The sequence below is a fragment of the Thalassophryne amazonica genome, chromosome 11 (genome assembly GCF_902500255.1).
Source record: "Thalassophryne amazonica chromosome 11, fThaAma1.1, whole genome shotgun sequence".
Lineage (NCBI taxonomy): Eukaryota > Metazoa > Chordata > Actinopteri > Batrachoidiformes > Batrachoididae > Thalassophryne > Thalassophryne amazonica.
The window spans coordinates 102,263,328-102,281,823 of NC_047113.1; positions in this window are offsets into that span (position 1 = coordinate 102,263,328).

The following is an 18,496-nucleotide window of genomic DNA, read 5'->3' on the forward strand; positions in this document are numbered from 1 at the left end:
AACAAAAATGGCCAAAAATGACAAATGTCCCAGTATGAATTACAGATATATTAATATTATATAGCGAATATATGATGAACAATCACGGTTATATAATGCATGTAGTGAGGAAACTGATCCAACACATTGAGATTATCACAGCAGTATTACGGGTGTATTATGAATGCATCGCACACGTGTTGCACGTGCACACCATCTGCATTGCGGTCATACAAGAAATGCACTTGCTCCTTTCGGCATCACTATTCACACCAACAATACAGCCTCTGGAGCATTTGCTGGACTTGGCAAGTTGATCACAGAGTTGTTGTGAAAGTGTAGGAACACGGACCCACAACAGGGGGCGCAAATGAACGGACAATGGAGGAGTCAAATAACACTGTTTTTACTGTTGTGAAACAGGCACAACAAACACAACCGATTACAATATTGAGACTGAGTTCAATTACAACGGTGTCGTGTGGGCAGGCTCGACTATAGGAGACGTCTGTCCAAGTCGAACCGGAACCAACCCGATTTCCTCTGCCACCGAACCCCGGGAATACTGGAGCTGCCAAGTCCCGAATTCCCAGGTGGCCACTGCCTCCGCTCGTCGGATCCGGTACTGCTGGCAAGGAACAGAAACAGTCAGGTGTGGATGCGGCTGCACCCAGCAACACGGAGGGTGGAGAGTCCACCTCCACCTCTCGTCAACAACAATCAAGAAGTGTAGGAAGGTGAGTACTTATCCAAATGTTGTCCGGTAGTCAGCTGTCCTACAAATAATCAACAAGAATTACAACTATAGTCACACGTATGTTTGGGCGGAGATTGTTACCTCTTTGATAAGGCGATATCTCGGCAAATGAGGTGGAGATGCCATCCTGCTGATATACCTCCCTGTTGATTGGGATCAGCTGTCTCCAGTGATGGGTGACAGCTGTCATCCTGGCTGCTCCTGTAAGGCGGCAGCGCCCTCCGGTGCCTGGAGCCCGCACTCCAGGCAGGGCGCCCTCTAGTGGTGGTGGGCCAGCAGTACCTCCTCTTCAGCGGCCCACACAACAAGAGTGTTGTTCTGCCAGGGTTAACTGTTCATGAGTTTGGGGAGCGGGAGGGGGGAAGCCGCTCAGGGTGTGAGACAGTGTTTTTTTTTTTTTTTGAGTGTCACAGAAAACAGACTTCAGCATGAGTTGTGGGTAAACAGCAACTCTTCCTTTTGTTGGTGTTAAATAAAAGTCCTGGAGGAAACGCGATTGCAGCAGCTACGTCTTTGTGGATCTACACAGCAGGACCGGCACTGACTGGCAGGTATGTCGCTTTCTCAATCAATCAATCAATCAATCAATCAATTTTTTTTTATAGCGCCAAATCACAACAAACAGTTGCCCCAAGGTGCTTTATATTGTAAGGCAAGGCCATACAATAATTATGTAAAACCCCAACGGTCAAAACGACCCCCTGTGAGCAAGCACTTGGCTACAGTGGGAAGGAAAAACTCCCTTTTAACAGGAAGAAACCTCCAGCAGAACCAGGCTCAGGGAGGGGCAGTCTTCTGCTGGGACTGGTTGGGGCTGAGGGAGAGAACCAGGAAAAAGACATGCTGTGGAGGGGAGCAGAGATCGATCACTAATGATTAAATGCAGAGTGGTGCATACAGAGCAAAAAGAGAAAGAAACAGTGCATCATGGGAACCCCCCAGCAGTCTACGTCTATAGCAGCATAACTAAGGGATGGTTCAGGGTCACCTGATCCAGCCCTAACTATAAGCTTTAGCAAAAAGGAAAGTTTCTGCCACATATAGTACTTTGGGTTTACGTGACGTCTTTGTTATGCATTCACATTGTCAGAAAATCAGCTGCAAAGCAGATGTAATAAAAACCCTGTAACCGTGGCCAATCTGTATGCATTCGCTACAACATATTTTAATTTGTGATGTGGACATGATAGGCACAATATATATCTGTTTTACACACTGTCCCAGTCCGCTGTCAAGCCGCAAATCCTCGTCAGTTACGGATATCAGCAGTTAACGGCACATATGCAAAGCATACAGTCAGTATGTATTCTGTGTGAATTGAGTATGTATGGAGTATGTAAGGGGGATATTATCCGCATCCAGATTTTTGAGCTACTCAAAAATCCTGGCTGCGGACATGCGTGCCTCTGCGGATGATCACAGGCGTGTTAGGATGACGCCCGACTCATACAGGCATGTTACACGGATATTGCGGATGTTTGGTGAATATGGGCCAATTTTGTGTGCAATCCATACGCAAATCCTCCTAAACGCCAGTGGGACAGGGCCCTTACAAAACATGTGCATACAGTAGTGTTCAGAATAATAGTAGTGCTATGTGACTAAAAGGATTAATCCAGGTTTTGAGTATATTTCTTATTGTTACATGGGAAACAAGGTACCAGTATATTCAGTAGATTCTCACAAATCCAAGACCAAGCATTCATGATATGCACACTCTTAAGGCTATGAAATTGGGCTTTTAGTAAAAAAAAGTAGAAAAGGTGGTGTTCACAATAATAGTAGTGTGACATTCAGTCAGTGAGTTCGTCAATTTTGTGGAACAAAAAGGTGTGAATCAGGTGTCCTCTATTTAAGGATGAAGCCAGCACCTGTTGAACATGCTTTTCTCTTTGAAAACCTGAGGAAAATGGGACGTTCAAGACATTGTTCAGAAGAACAGCGTAGTTTGTTTAAAAAGTTGATTGGAGGGGGGAAAACCTATACGCAGGTGCAAAAAATTATAGGCTGTTCATCTACAATGATTTCCAATGCTTTAAAATGGACAAAAAAAAAAAAAAAACAGACACGTGGACGAAAATGGAAAACAACCATCAAAATGAATACAAGAATAACCAGAATGGCAAAGGCTCACCCATTGATCAGCTCCAGGATGATCAAAGACAGTCTGGAGTTACCTGTAAGTGCTGTGACAGTTAGAAGACGCCTGTGTGAAGCTAATTTAGTTGCAAGAATCCCCCGCCAAGTCCCTCTGTTAAATAAAAAACGTGCAGAAGAGGCTACAATTTTCCGAAGAACACATCAACTGGCCTAAAGAGAAATGAAGGAATATTTTGTGGACTGATGAGAGTAAAATTGTTCTTTTTGGGTCCAAGGGCCACAGACAGTTTGTGAGACAACCCCAAACTCTGAATTCAAGCCACAGTTCAAAGTGAAGACAGTGAAGCATGGTGGCACAAGCATCACGATATGGGCATGTTTCTCCTACTATGGTGTTGGGCCTATATATCACATACCAGGTATCATGGATCGGTTCGGATATGTCAAAATACTTGAAGAGGTCATGTTGCCTTATGCTGAAGAGGACATGCCCTTGAAATGGGTGTTTCAACAAGACAATGACCCCAAGCACACTAGTAAATGAGCAAAATCTTGGTTCCAAACCAACAAAATTAATGCCTCGCAGATGTGAAGAAATCATGAAAAACTGTGGTTATACAACTAAATACTAGTTTAGTGATTCACAGGATTGCTAAAAAAAAAAGCAGTTTGAACATAATAGTTTTGAGTTTGTAGCATCAACAGCAGATGCTACTTTTATTGTGAACACCCCCTTTTCTACTTTTTTTACTAATAGCCCAATTTCATAGCCTTAAGAGTGTGCATATCATGAATGCTTGGTCTTGTTGGATTTGTGAGAATCTACTGAATCTACTGGTACCTTGTTTCCCATGTAACAATAAGAAATATACTCAAAACCTGGATTAATCTTTTTAGTCACATAGCACTACTATTATTCTGAACACTACTGTATAACCGTGCTCTGTGCTACATCGCATAAAAACACATTCCACCACGCTTGTCTCTTTCTGAACAAGTCCTGAAGAAGAAGCATGTTCCTCCGATGCTGCAGTTTCAAAAGAAATGCACAAATAATAACTATAGTCTTGATTACTCCAGAAAACAAATCCATAGTTTATGCAGGTGGGCTTCCCGGTACAACTCATTTGCATATCACACACTCACTAGCGCCACTAGATTAGCTTATGACAAGCTAAAATTGTCGGTCCAATGAGAGCGGCACTCTGAGCAGGGTGTTTGCGTATGTCACAAACGGCAGACGTCACAACGCAAAGCATTATGGGATTGCTCTACTGACTGAATCGGATTGTGATCATGGTGCATGTAAACATGCACAGCAAGAGGATCACTTTATGGCATGTTCATGTAAACAGGACAATCTGAGCCACCAATCAGATAGAATTCAATCAGATCAGAAATAAAGTGTCCATGTAAACGTGGCTACTGTAAAAAATGCTCAGAAACAGTTGCACTTCATCAGACTGCTCAGGAAGGCCAGGCTGAGCTGCCACCCCTCACAATAGCATACCCAGGCCTGGTAGAGAGGATCCTTACCACTGGGATCTCCGTGTGGTACAGCAATACCACTCAGGCAGAGAGGAAGGCTCTCCAGAGAGTCGTAAAAACAGCTAAAAAAAAAATGATCAGGCCTTAACTTCCATCTATAGATTCCATTTATAGTCAACAATACAAAAAGACAGCACAGCACATTGTGAGGGACACTCACCACTCTGCTCATTATCTCCTCAGGCCCAAACACACAGCTTACAGCCTGAGGAAGAGGAGAGCACACAGCATCATTACACATAGGACTTGATTCCATAAAAGTTTTTTTTTTTTCTTTTTTTTTTCAGCCAGTCAGACTGATGGCATCCCTGAACTCAGAGTAATGGACTGTTTGTAATCAAAAGCCATTGGGCAATATTAATCACTTAACTGTAACCTAATAATACAATAACATGCTTTTGGAGGGTGGTATGAGGAGGACTCAGAAAATGCATACCACACGACAACTGCATGTTATTTGCATTATTATCACTTACTGAGATACACAACACATGGAATCACATTAATAATGTTTAATGTAATTTCAAAATGCACAACACCCAGTTGTAGAAAAAAAAAAATAGAATGTTTTCCTATAAATAATTATGATGGCTTTTAGAACTAACAAATTTAATTTTAATGATCAACCTACGAGGTTGGACACATAAGACATTATTAATAGTGACTCACCAGTATTTCACAGTTCCTCTGACCGCGCCTCTTCATCATGGCGCCGCTCCGCTGTCCAGATTGGCTCATTACTCGGGTGGTATGAAAAATATTACCCGTCCGCGAAAAGGGTGTATTGCTATTTATTCTTTACTGTTTTATCCAATCATATTGGCATATCATTTCTAGGTATATGATAATTTACTTTATTCCTTTTGGAATAACAGTCATTGGTGCAATATCTGTTGTGTGTTGGGGGGTTTGGCTGGACATTTTGGTGTTGTTTTCTTTTCTTTGCTCTCCAGGTGGTATGCAAACTGGTTTTTGTCTGTGGAGAAGGTGCTGGCAGAAGAGTCCTTCACCCTCATCAGCATGATTTGCAGCACCTGTGGATGATGCTCACGTGCAGACTTGAGGACTTTCAGCTGAAGCAGATAATGAGATGGCGTTCTGCATTTAAGCCATGTGTGATTCAAGCAGAATTGCCGGGAACTCGACCTTGTGACATTTCTTTGTGAGACGCTGAGGACCGCGCCTGGGTTTGACACATCGTGCCTGTGAAGGAGGACGGGTGAGGGACACATGCTGTCAGCACACATCAGAGGTGATTATTGTCTGAATGATCATTAATAGTAATTTGGCATTTTGTTACGCAGTATATTTGAACATTGATGAGAATTGTGCAGTTTGCTTCTCACTGCTGTGGCGTACGGACTGATGATCCTCCACCTGTTGTGAGAAGCTGCTCATTTACATAAAGCTTAAATTCAGACCTGAATGTGTTGCTGATAGTGTGTGCCTCTGAAGAATATTTGTTGTAGCTGTTGACTTACCTCACCTTTTCCATCCTTCAGAGTCAGTTTGTCGTATCCACCTGGGGGGTGTTCGGCGGTGAGTCTGGGTCCAGAAGCGCCGAGCTTTGATCCATTTGGGAGCTGGAGAGCGCGCCGTCCTTCACCTCGCCAGACAAACGCACATTTATGTTGTACACCAATTATTGCACAGGAGAAAAATTAAATTGTTTTGTTTTTGGAACCGCTTTCTGGTTATTTAGCGCTGGGTTCAGTCAGACGCAGGTCCGCTCCTCAACCCGCGTCTGCACATAACAATATCTGTTTGATCCACAACTGCAATATCCACTGTGTTGGAATACAAGTGTGCAATAACACTGTTCTTTACCTCCACTAACCTGGCACTTTATAATACATTTCTTTTATCAGGCGTGTTGGCAGTGGTGGGCACAGCTAACCAAAAAGTTAGCTTCAATAACCATTAATCAAATAACTGAAAAGTTATCTTTTATGATGATAAACCATTAAACTGCTAAAAAATGTATCTTTATTACAGATAACCCATAACTATTAATATTGATTCAGACACGGCCACATCAGATTACACTGTCGGCTTCTGATAAACCAGTTTCACTTTAAGCGGCACACGGGCTGCTGGGTAAATTCAAGGATCACAAACACAAAGAACACACGAAAAAATGAATAAATAAAAAAATAAAACCCCAAACACTGTCAACATCTTTCAAAAGCAGTAAAACACAGTAATAGAAGTCACAGTTTATCTCGGTATTAGATACATCGTCATTTACGAGCTAAAAGCTGCCGCTTTTTTCGCATGCTTTGAACCCTACGCCTTAAACAACCAAAATACATCCGTTAATGCATTGATTGGCAGAGTAGAATACACGTAGTAAATATAAATTCTTACCTGTTAGTTTCAGTAGGATTCATCTGAATAAATAATCCACATAAAGTGTCCTTTTTTTAATCCAAAACAGTGTCTAAACGTGAAGAAAAGTCCCTCCCTCTACACACAGCTGCGCCTTGAGAGCTGCTCTCCCCCACCGAGTAAAATTACAGCCACAAAGAAATAAAATAAAATAATGTTAAAATTAGTCTGTTTTGTTTTTGTGTAGAGTGGATGACTCACTGTAACGTCCAAAGTGAACCTGAACTACACTACCCACAATGCTCCCTGCATCGACTGGCCAATCACGTTTTGCGCTTAATGATGACATCATAAGCATGCAACAGGCAGCCAGTCTGCTACAAACACACAACAGATGGACTAAAATTTTTGATTTTAGGCTTTACAATTTTTTTACAGTTAAACTTTGCTCACTTTACCAGCAAAAAAACAAAAACAAAATGTTATGTAATCGGACTGAAAGTTATCCAAACTAAATTTATCGGAAGATAATTGGTCCGATGATGGTTTCAAAACTTATCTGAAAACCGAAACAGCAAAAACATTAGCTTCAATCATTTTTGCTGTCAGATTAGCTGAACTGTGCCCACCACTGTGCGTTGGGTATCCTTTTTATACTGTTATATCCTTTACACTTTTGTACTTTTATATTTTTACTTGTGAGCTCTGCACAAGAATCCCAGTGTACCCAGACCTTGTGTGCAAGTAAAGTCTCTATCTACCTAGCTAGCTACATAGATGCAGGTGCCAATGTGTAGTGGCTACTCTGCATTGTTGTGTTTTTGACTCCTCCCACAGCCTCCCCTCAGAACGCAAAGTCATGATCTCTGGCATGAGAGGTAGATGCTTTGTCCAGTACGCCAAAACCCAGGCTCTGGCGTGAGTGATGAGAGCATCCTTTAGCTGTCAGGGGAGTGAGTCCTATTGGCTGCCATATGCACAGTGACTCCTGCTGGCCTTCATCACACATGGCACAGACTCTGATGTTGGAGCCTTGAGGGTTTGGATTGATTGATTGATTGATTGTTTTTTATTAAAGTGTCATGCACCACTGGTGCCCAGCCTGCATGGACTTATAAGACACTCCATATACAAAACAAGATAACCACATACATGTCACAAGTTCCACAATTTCAAGATACAACAGGGTACAACACATGTTGCCTTCTTTCCCAGGCTTTACAGACATGTAGTTTCATGCGGTCGCCAACCCCTCACGAAGTTCTCTCACATTTCTTGCACATTATAAGCAGCAGAGAATACATTCATAGGGCTTCGTGACACCTGCAATTGCTCTATGAGTATTTGACAAGGACATTTTTTACATTGGCATTTTTGGTTTGTTCAAAATTCAAACTTCACATGAGCGACGTACTGTGAGTCACGTGAGGGTATCGTTACATCTCACAAACATTTCACAGAACCTTCCAAAATATCTCACTAATGCCATTTATAAACAGTCACAGCCCAGTGACATAGCACCCTAAGGGAAGAAAGTCTTCAAGAAATCCTTGAAAGCTTTCAGTCACTTTGGTCTTCACATCATCCTGAGGAATACACAGATCCTGTATCAGTCTCCACTCAACATAGTCAACATGGTCAACCCAAAGCTGTGAGACTGCACAAACAGGTCTTATATACAGTGGGGCCACATAAAATTCTCCCAATCCTCCTCTGGATTATCCATATGCTCTCTGGCAAAATTCAGACGGGCCTGGACATGTACTGGCTTAAGCAGGGGGACACGCATGGCACTGCAGGATTTGAGTCCATCTCTGCGTAGTGTGTAGCCTTTGTTACTTTGGTCCCAGCTCTCTGCAGGTCATTCATCAGGTCCCTCTGTGTAGTTCTGGGAAAAAAAACTCCTGAGAATTAAATGCTTCCAACTTTGTGTACGGTGCTAATAAGAAAGCATTAACTCAAGAATTGCATTGAAAAGGGGCCCCAAAATATCTCTTGGACTAGAAACCACTAACTCTCACATTCAGTGTGCCTAGTAAGTATGAAATGTAGCAAATAGACAAAACTTTGTGAGAAAAGACCATTTTTAATGAATGTGTTTTGTGTCACATATAAAGGGAGTAGGCAAACATAGCTTCCACATCCCTTATTTGTTCCTGGATGTAGATCACATGCATTTGATTTCCATATGTTCAGCTTCTAGTCCCCTTTGCCACATCCTTTTACTGCACAAATCATCATTTCTGAGGAGGAAAAAAATCAAAAACATTACACTTTCTTAAACTTCTGTTTCATTTTGTTTTGTTTTGTTTTTCCATAATCAACTCAAACCTCAAGGGATAAACAAGTCTCACCTGGCTATGGGTCAACCCAACCCTTTTCTTTAAATCAGACCTACATTTGTGGTGAACCCCACTGGTTTAATTTCATGTGAGATATACTATGTTTATCTTAATGTATGGCAAGGAAAATTATTTGGACTTGCAGATGATGGTAGCTGCTGCTGGTGCTCTCCTTCGGCCATGATTTCACTGCGAGACCTTAAGTGCTGTAGAGCGCCCACTATAGCCAGCAACACTGCCATCTGTTGGATGGGAGTGTAAATAGCGACTCATAAAATTGTGGATCTGAAATGCAGTTTTGCGCTGAGAATGTCTCAATATTGCGTAAGTGAGCAACACGATGAATGCGTGTGTTCAGTGATCCACTTTTACCAAAACACTGAAGCTCCTCCACTCTCCCCGTCACTGGTAAACCTCTTGCAAGAAGAAACTGCTGTAATCGTTCCCATTTCCACAGGCAAACTTGTCCATAATTCGCCGTGATGATCCTGTGTTTATATGCATTGAACTTACCCAGCAGCCACTGCGGTGCTGAAAACTCAAACTGCAACACTGCCATTGACTCGATGGGAGTGTAAATAGCGACTTATATATTTGTGGATCTGAAATGCAGTTTTGCGCTGAGAATGTCTCAGTATTGCGTAAGTGAGCAACATGAATGCGTGTGTTCGGTGATCCACTTTTTCTGTGGGTTTTACCAAAACACTGAAGTTCCTCCACTCTTCCCATCACTGGTAAACCCCTTGCAAGAAGAAACTGCTGTAATCGTTCGCATTTCCACAGGCAAACTTGAATTTGTGTGTTCAGTGATCCACAAATGCTAAATCTCACTTCACAAACAGAATTTTCAGTTTTGTATTTTTTTTTTTTTAACAAATGAAAAAAAACAATATATTTACAAATAGACATTTATCTGTAGACACCAACACAAGTTACAAATCAGAAATTTGTGTTTGTGGATCACAAAACACGTATACAAATCGAGGAACATTTGTAAATCACCCTCTGTTCATTTGCAGGTATGACAGTGTTGCTTTGTGTGAATTGCAAGTGGTTTGTTTTTGGATTTGTGCAGTTTTGAACTGAGAATGTCTCAGTATTGCATAAGTGAGCAACACGATGAATGCATGTGTTCAGTGATCCTCAAATGCTGAATCACACTTCACAAACAGAATTTTCAGTTTTGCAAATACTTTTTTATTTAATTATTTTTTTACAAATAAAAAAACCCTGATATATTAACAAATAGACATTTATTTGTAAAACCCAACATACAAGTTAGAAATCAGAAATTTGTGTTTGTGGATCACAAAGCACTTGTACAAATCAAGGGATATTTGTGAATCACCCTCTGTGCATTTGCAAGTATTAATGATCATTTTTCTTTATTTGCCTGTCAATCATCTGTGTCCAGTCACATTTCAGGGGAGTCCAGTGTAACTCTTGCCTCCACTCTAGTTGCACCCATGACAGGAAGTATTCAACATTTGACATTTCCTGTTTCTGTCATGCCCCACCCTAATCTAGGCTCTTATAGTTCATCTCCCTGAGCCTGGTTCTGCTGGAGGTTTCTTCCTGTTAAAAGGGAGTTTTTCCTTCCCACTGTAGCCAAGTGCTTGCTCACAGGGGGTCGTTTTGACCGTTGGGGTTTTACATAATTATTGTATGGCCTTGCCTTACAATATAAAGCGCCTTGGGGCAACTGTTTGTTGTGATTTGGCGCTATATAAAAAAATTGATTGATTGATCTCCATCTTCCCCAGCTTTGTTTTATTAATTGTTATTTTCATCATGTTTATTCTATGTTCTATTTTTGTTTTATCACGTTCTTTCTTTGTTACTTTTATACTTTAGCCATGTTTCAGTTCCATTCTAGTTTTGTTCAGCCAGTCTGTGTTTTCATTGTTTAACATTTAGTTATCATCTGCCTATTTTTGCTGTTAACATTTCTGTTTTCTGTAGTACCTTGATGTCTGGTTATCTTTCAGTCTGTTTTACTTATTGTTTTATTTCTCAGTTGGTTCAGTTTAGTTTTGTCTCAGTATTTAATTCCTATTATTTTCTGATCAGTTTTTATCTAGTTTTTCTTCTGTTTTTATCTTTTGGTTTGCTTTGCTGTTCTGTTCGAGTTTGTATTGATCATTAGTTGCCATGTCGGTAATTCTCTTCACTGTTCACTTGCACCTGCCTGTCATCCTGTCTTCTTCTGCTCTCCTCTCATTTTTCTTGTATTCATGCCCAGTTTCATTTGTATCACAGTCTTCTTCTGCTCACTGCACTCTCTTGTTCTGTACCTGCACTTTCTCATCACTGTTGGCCACGCCCCATTTGTCTGTCATATCCTTGCCCAGTTGTCACGTCCTTTTTGCATCTCTTTCCCCTCTTAGATTCACCTGACCACGCCCCGTTCCAGGTCCTTCCTCCACCACATGCACCTCGTTATCCAATTACCACCTGTTCTTACTTTAACTGCTTCTGTTTACTTCCTCCCTGCTCGTTTGTTGATGTTTATCACTTACCAGCACCTCATCTCTGTCCTGTTTATGCCAAGCCGTGTTTTTGTCCAGCCTCTGTCTGTGCCTCGCCTCTGCTCAGCCTGATAGAACAAACAAGCCAGACATGGACGCAGCGGGCTTGAACTGTCACCAGGAACCAGGACGTCGATGCCATCAAAAGGATTTTGATGACATTAAGTTCTTTTTTGTGTGTTTCGGGACTGCTACTCTCTGAAAGAGAAGTTTGATTTTCTAGAGCAGGCAAGGGAACTTTTGGAAGGTAATGTTTGATTTTATGAAGTCTTTCCAGATCTGCAGGACCTGGATGCAATTTTTTTTTTCTGGCAGATGACTTCCTGACTGGATAAAACATCCTGAGGCCCATCTGTGTTCTGAACACCTGACCACTGATGATGACTCTGAGTGGAGCGCTGTGATGATGATGATAATGATGATGATTTTTCAGAGGCAGAGCAGTTAGCACTTCAGGACACGTTACTGTGCTAGGACTTACTTTTTTGAAAACCGGTACAATCCAAGTCGACAGAACCAACGTCACGTTCTGTCAACCCTTTATCAGCTTTTACAAGACTCTTTTTAAGCAGGGCCATGTACCTCCTTGCATTGAGGATCCAATTGATTTTTTGTTTGAATCGGACATCACCGCCGCCTGTTCAGCCGAACCATAGTACATAACTATTTCAGATGCAGCCTGGTGCGCATCAGTGCAAAAACCAGCCGCACCATGTCAGCCAGAAAAAACTGGGATCACAGCCACGCTGGCCACCCATTCTGGCTCCTTCACAGGTGCCACCTAAGCCGGCGCCACGTAAGCATCATGTGGCATCAGCACCCCCAGGGGGGCAAAGCAAAACCAGCCTCCACTGTTTTGACGGCACCAGCGCAGCGGTACCAGGAAGCCCTGACCGAGCACACGTCTGGGACTTCCCCATTCCTGCCTCCTCTGCATTTCACCAAACTAACAGCGGCTGTTCCACACCTACCTCCTGTACCAGCCCCTTGGAAGTCTCACGCACCTGCACCTCCAAAAATCACACCGATGGAAGCCGAACCATCGACTTTACCTGACTGCCTTCCGGTGTTCAATCCGGTAGAGCCATCAGGAATGTGCACTTCCTCTCAGCGCTCAGCGACTCTGGCCTCAACTTCCCTGGCACTCACATCTGTGGAGTTGCCATCGGGACCTCCAGCCGGACCAGTCTCTGTTTGCAATGCGCCTTCAGCGCCTCCAGCCAGACCGGTCTCTACTCACAACGTGCCTTCGTCACCTCCAGCCGGAACAGTCTCTGTGCGCAACGCGCCTTCGTCATCTCCAGTCGGACCTGTCTCTGCGCTGTGCACAACGCGCCTTCATCACCTCCAGCCAGACCGGTCTCTGTGCGCAGCATGCCTTCGTCACCTCCAGCCAGACTGGTCTCTGCGTGCAACACACCTTCATCACCTCCAGCCGTACTGGTCTCTGTGCGCAACGCGCCTTCATCACCTGCAGCCGGACCAGCAGTAGAGAACACCGCGTCAGTGACATCGGGCCCTGGACCAGTTTTGGTGCACCCCGTGTCGGTTGCAGCAGCTGTCGGAATGGTCTCAGTGCACGTTGCTTCAGCACCACCAGCGGCGCTTGGTGGAATGACCTCAGTGCGTGCCGCACCACAGCCAGTCTCAACTCCTGTCGGTGCATCGATCGTATGCACGCTGTCTGAAATGGCAGCTGAACCTTCCTCTCCTGAGCCTCCTCGTCCGGCTCCAGCATTAGTCGTGGACACAAACCGTGGGATGGTTAGTGACTTTTCATTTGAACGTTTTTATGGTGTTATTTCATGCTCTCTTCATGTACCTCATGGTGTAATGTGTTGGAAGCCTTCTGCCCATGCCTGGGGTGGGTCATGCATAACCTTGACACACAATTATTGAAGTTCATGACTTTGATACTTGATAAAATCATTTTGTTCCTTGGGTCTTCTCCAGGGTTTGGTTGTGGTTTTCTGGGAATCAGTTCCACCCAACCTGTGTTAAAATCCTCTCTCTGGTCCCTGATTACGAATTTATTTAAACATTTCTTGTATTACATTTGGCACTCTGACAATGCACAGGTTTTTCTGATTGGTTCTTTTGTTGGTCTGTTTTTTTATTTTTTCTGTCTGCATTATAGCTCATTTAAGTGGGTTCTTTGTTTTTATGGTTTTTGTTCAAATGCATTTATTCTGCATACAAGTGTCCTTTTTGGTCTCTCTTTAGTTATTTTCTTAGAGGGTTATACATTTACCTGGATCTCATGTGTTATGGAGTCTTACACCGGTTTGATGCAGTCAGTTCAGGGAATTTAGAAGCACTTTGTTTTTCAATTTATGGACTGCTAAGCATTGTGCTTCCCATTTTTTTCTCAGCAGCTTCTCCCTTTTGTAGGACTCCTCCTTAGGTGGTTGGTTCCTTCACAAGGTTGTTTCTGGTTAGTCCGTCCCAAGTCTAACCCAGGTTGTCCCTCTGGCACCGACCTGGAGGTCAGTCATTCCCATAGTCAATTCCCTGACTTGTCCTTGCATGATGTTGCATCTCAGGTTCGTCCTCCTGACCCAAGGATTAATCGGTTCCCTTACGTGCCCAGACACTGTGTCACACCGCATGTTCACCCTCCTGATCTATTCCCTAACTTGACTATGCACTATGGTGAATCCCATGGTGGGCTGCCGGATTTTTTCTGCTTAGGTTTTCCCCTGCCTGTTTTGGGGTCTGTCAGTCATCCTTGGGGTCTCCAGTTTTTTGGGCCTTATTATGTTTCTCCTGCCTCTTTTTGCCTGAATTAAAAACGATCCTTTTTACTCATATGTCCTGTTTGTGAGCCTGCATTTGTGTCCAGCCTCTGTCTGTGCCTCGCCTCCGCTCAGCCTGATAGTTTCACTGTGAATCAAAATTTGGCATTTCCTGTTTCAGTGGGTTAGCACTAATTAACAACTCTGTAAGTCTGATGCGGATATTTGGCAAACTTTTATGGGCATTTTTCCCCTCACATATCAGAGACAGATTATGTTTTTCAAATATTTACTGCCCCCCCACCCCCGAAAATCCCCCTAATGAAAATACTTTTAATATATAAGAGGGATGTGTTGGGACGTCATCGGTTTCTACGCATCAGACTTACAGAGTGATTAAATAGCGCCAATTGTTATAGTGTGAGCTTGCCACTGAGTTCCCACGAAATTCCATGGGATCTTGTCTGTCAATCCAGGAAGTGTCAATCCAGGAAGTGTTTGACATTTGACATTTCCTGTTTCACTGTGGACTCAAAAATTTGGCACTTCCTGTTTGGGCCACAGTGTACCATGAGCGAGCTTTGTGCATCGCTCTCAAAAAAAAAGCCCATTTTGGCCCGTTCTGATTAAAACAAAAAACAGATACTATCGCAAAATATCCAATCAAGCCAACAGATGTGTCGTTTTCAAATCGGTTACAGCCTGTTAAATATTTACAAGTCTTAACAAAACGTTGCAAACAAAGAAGTATCAGACTTAAAGACAAACAGAAAATATTTGGAGCACAGTTTGGCTCAAGATAGCATGTGTTGCTCATATGCTATTGCCCAAACAGAAACGCAAACAAGTGCTCACTAACATACTCATGACCTTTTAAAATATCATACCCACCTCAGACAAATTGCTGGATGCTCTGCCAGAGTGATTGCAGCTCTGAAATTTGTCTGGATCCTGGTACTCTGAGGTCCGACTCTCCCCAGCAGCTGGTCAAACTGCTCCCTGCTCGGGTGAAAATAGACCTGGACGTGGTCGTCATGAAACCGGGGTTCCTTCACAAGTCGGAATTCCCCAAGCTGTGCCCTCAACCTGAGGGTCTCATGAACCCACAGTCCCCTAACTGAACGTCTTCTTCTTCTCAGCAGAACAAGCACTAAAGCTTTCTCTTGCAGCAAATCCGTGATGGTAACTGTCGGGTTTGTCGTCTGCACCCTCAAAAAGTCAGAGTGTGATGTAGAAATCTCCGGCCCCTTGTCCGACGCGAGGCATCTGACATTAATGACGCATTGGGGGGCGTTAACTGACGCATCTGACGCTTCCATGAATTTGGGGTTTTCATTAGTTGTCAGTTATAATCATCAAAATTAAAAGAAATAAACATTTGAAATATATGAGTCTGTGTGTAATGAATGACTACAATATACAAGTTTCACTTTTTGAAAGGAATTACTGAAATAAATCAACTTTTTCATGATATTCTAATTATATGACCAGCACCTGTACACCCATACAACCACTCCCATGCAACTGCTTTGGTTTCTCACTCACATGCTGATCACCTTTAAGCTTAATTGTTACATTATGATAATTTGAAATGGCTATTATCAGTTTATAAAGGAATATTGGCGGCATTTGATATCACACTAAATTGATACAACTGCTGCGTCGTCATAGCTGGTAGCGGCCAGGCACTGCACATGACTGGATGCCTGTTCAGAAATGCACAGTCCGTGCTGAGATTGATATGAAATTGTGAAGATGACCTTGCAGCATGACGGACGGGCAGCATTAATTTTTATTTGTGAATTCTGATTTATGTTTTGCGTCTGCCAGGAACAGATGTGTGCAGTATGTGGGTGCACTGCTGTACTAATCCTCCTATGTCCTGTGTGCAGCAGGTGTATTTGAGGGGATAAAATGCCATCACATGTACATACTTAACATGCACATTTTAACTGAGAACTTTGGGTGATATTAATTATTGTGTGAGTGAAACTTTTGAAATAACAGTATTGTACAAATTTTACTGCATAATGTTGAAGTAAAAAAGCAAAATAAAGATGATGCCAAAAGAACATCTGCAGGAAGAGCTGTGCAACACCGGTGTGGAGAGAAGATTCCAGATTTCTTCACCACTGTTACTGAAATAATCATCATGGAGGAGACAGAACTTCTCAGCCACCTCTCATATTTCTGTGATAACTGAGGTGGAGACTTTACTTGTGTGTTGCGCTAAAAAAGCAATTGGGTCTATGAATTTGTCACAATGGATGGGTTAATCTAAACTTTTTAAATTTAATATGATACTCATTTTTTGTGACAATGTTAGCAAAGCTGATAGAATAGAATAGAACAAGTCCTTTATTGTCATTGTACATACATGCATACATACATACATACATTTAACAAAATGTTTCCTCTGCATTTAACTCATCCTAATTACAGTTAGACACAATCCAACCACTAGGGGCAGTGGGCAGCCACAGTCCAGCACCCAGGGACCAACTCCAGATGTAGTGACACTGTCTTGGTCAGAGGCAGAGAAAGGAGCAGACCCTAAGGGTGCGTTTACACATAACCAAGACGCGTTACGAATGTCATTTTTTCTGTCATTCATGACACATTCCTGACATTCTTAATGTGACTTAATGCATCTGAATAGGTTTCTTAATAGTGCGCGTTGCTGCGTGATATTCTTGATATTCGTGGAGCATGTTTTTGCCTGTCAAAAAATCTTCCAAGAATGTCACACACCACCCTCATTTCGTCTCATGTCGTGGAGGTCGCAACTGAGCATGTTGATCCGTTTTGATGAGTAGTGATCCTTAATAGAACGTGACAACGTTTGTCGTGGTTCCTGTGATGGTTCTTGGAGCCCAAACTGTCACGCATTATTACGAAGTGACACGGAACCTATCAAGTTTTGACACGACTTGTAACGCGGCGTCACATTTCACTGCGTGCCACAGCGAATCAGATTTCTGTCACGTGTGCACAATTAAACTCGGCTCCAAATGTCGGTCCACAGTTCCTGCTGAAGCGCCTCAGGATGCTCCTGCAGGTGTTCCACCTGCTGTTATAACCAATGAGGGGGAGAACGAGTCTGACCCTCTGGAACCAGAGGAGCAGGAGGAGACTCACGTGCAGCCCGACATCTCTGCACCTCCTCCAGTCCGGCAGAGGAAGAAGCGCGCACACAGTTAAACCCTGCTGCACAACATTTAGTTTGATTGCTGACACCAAGTCGGCTAAAAGTCAAATTTCAGTGCTCTTCAGTGCGCTCCTGCAGGTGTTCCACCTGCTGCATGTGCCTGATGATTGGGAAAATGCGCCAGACGAGAGCCACATGAAGCCACACATCTGGCTCTGTCCGTCTCCTCCATCTTCCTCTCTGTGTAATGGTTCCTGATAATTCTCCAGCAACATGTGTCATTAATTGTAATGCGTGGTAACAGGTTGCAGCAGTTCCTGAGGACACCTGACGCTCTGCCCCGAATAATCACATTCGTGATCAGCGGCCAAGAATGTGTACTTCATGGCATTTGTGGCTTGTTGTCGCTATGTGTAAACGCAGCATAAATAAAGACAAACAGAAAATATTTGGAGCGCAGTTTGGTTCAATATAGTGTGTGTTGCTCATATGCTACTGCCCAAACAGAAACGCAAACAAGTGCTCACCAATCAACAATGACTGATACTGATCATTTCTAAGATGGGTATGACTTGAATGACTTTTTTTTTTAAATAATTGTCACTTTTAGAGGTGAGGATAATAATACATTTATTACAAAAGCAAAGGTGTGGACAACTAATTTAAAATGTTTGCGTGATAAAGTGTAAAAATAGTCCAGTATTTTACAGAGCTACTGTGCCTAAATATAAATTATGTGACCATGAGTCAAATGAATTAAAATATCAACAACAGAACATGCATATTTGTACTTTACACTGCAAAAACTCAGCTTTAAAAAACAAACAAAAAAGAGTTATAATGTAAGGGATATATCACATAAAATTAGCAAAATTATCTGCTAAAAGAACACAAAAAAATAAAGTTAAAAAAATAAAAAATATATATTTATATGAATATCTTATAACGTGTTTTGACTTAAAACAAGGTGGGTATCAAGGAAATAACTTTCTCAAATGATTATTTTTCAAGTTCTTCAATTCAGTATTATG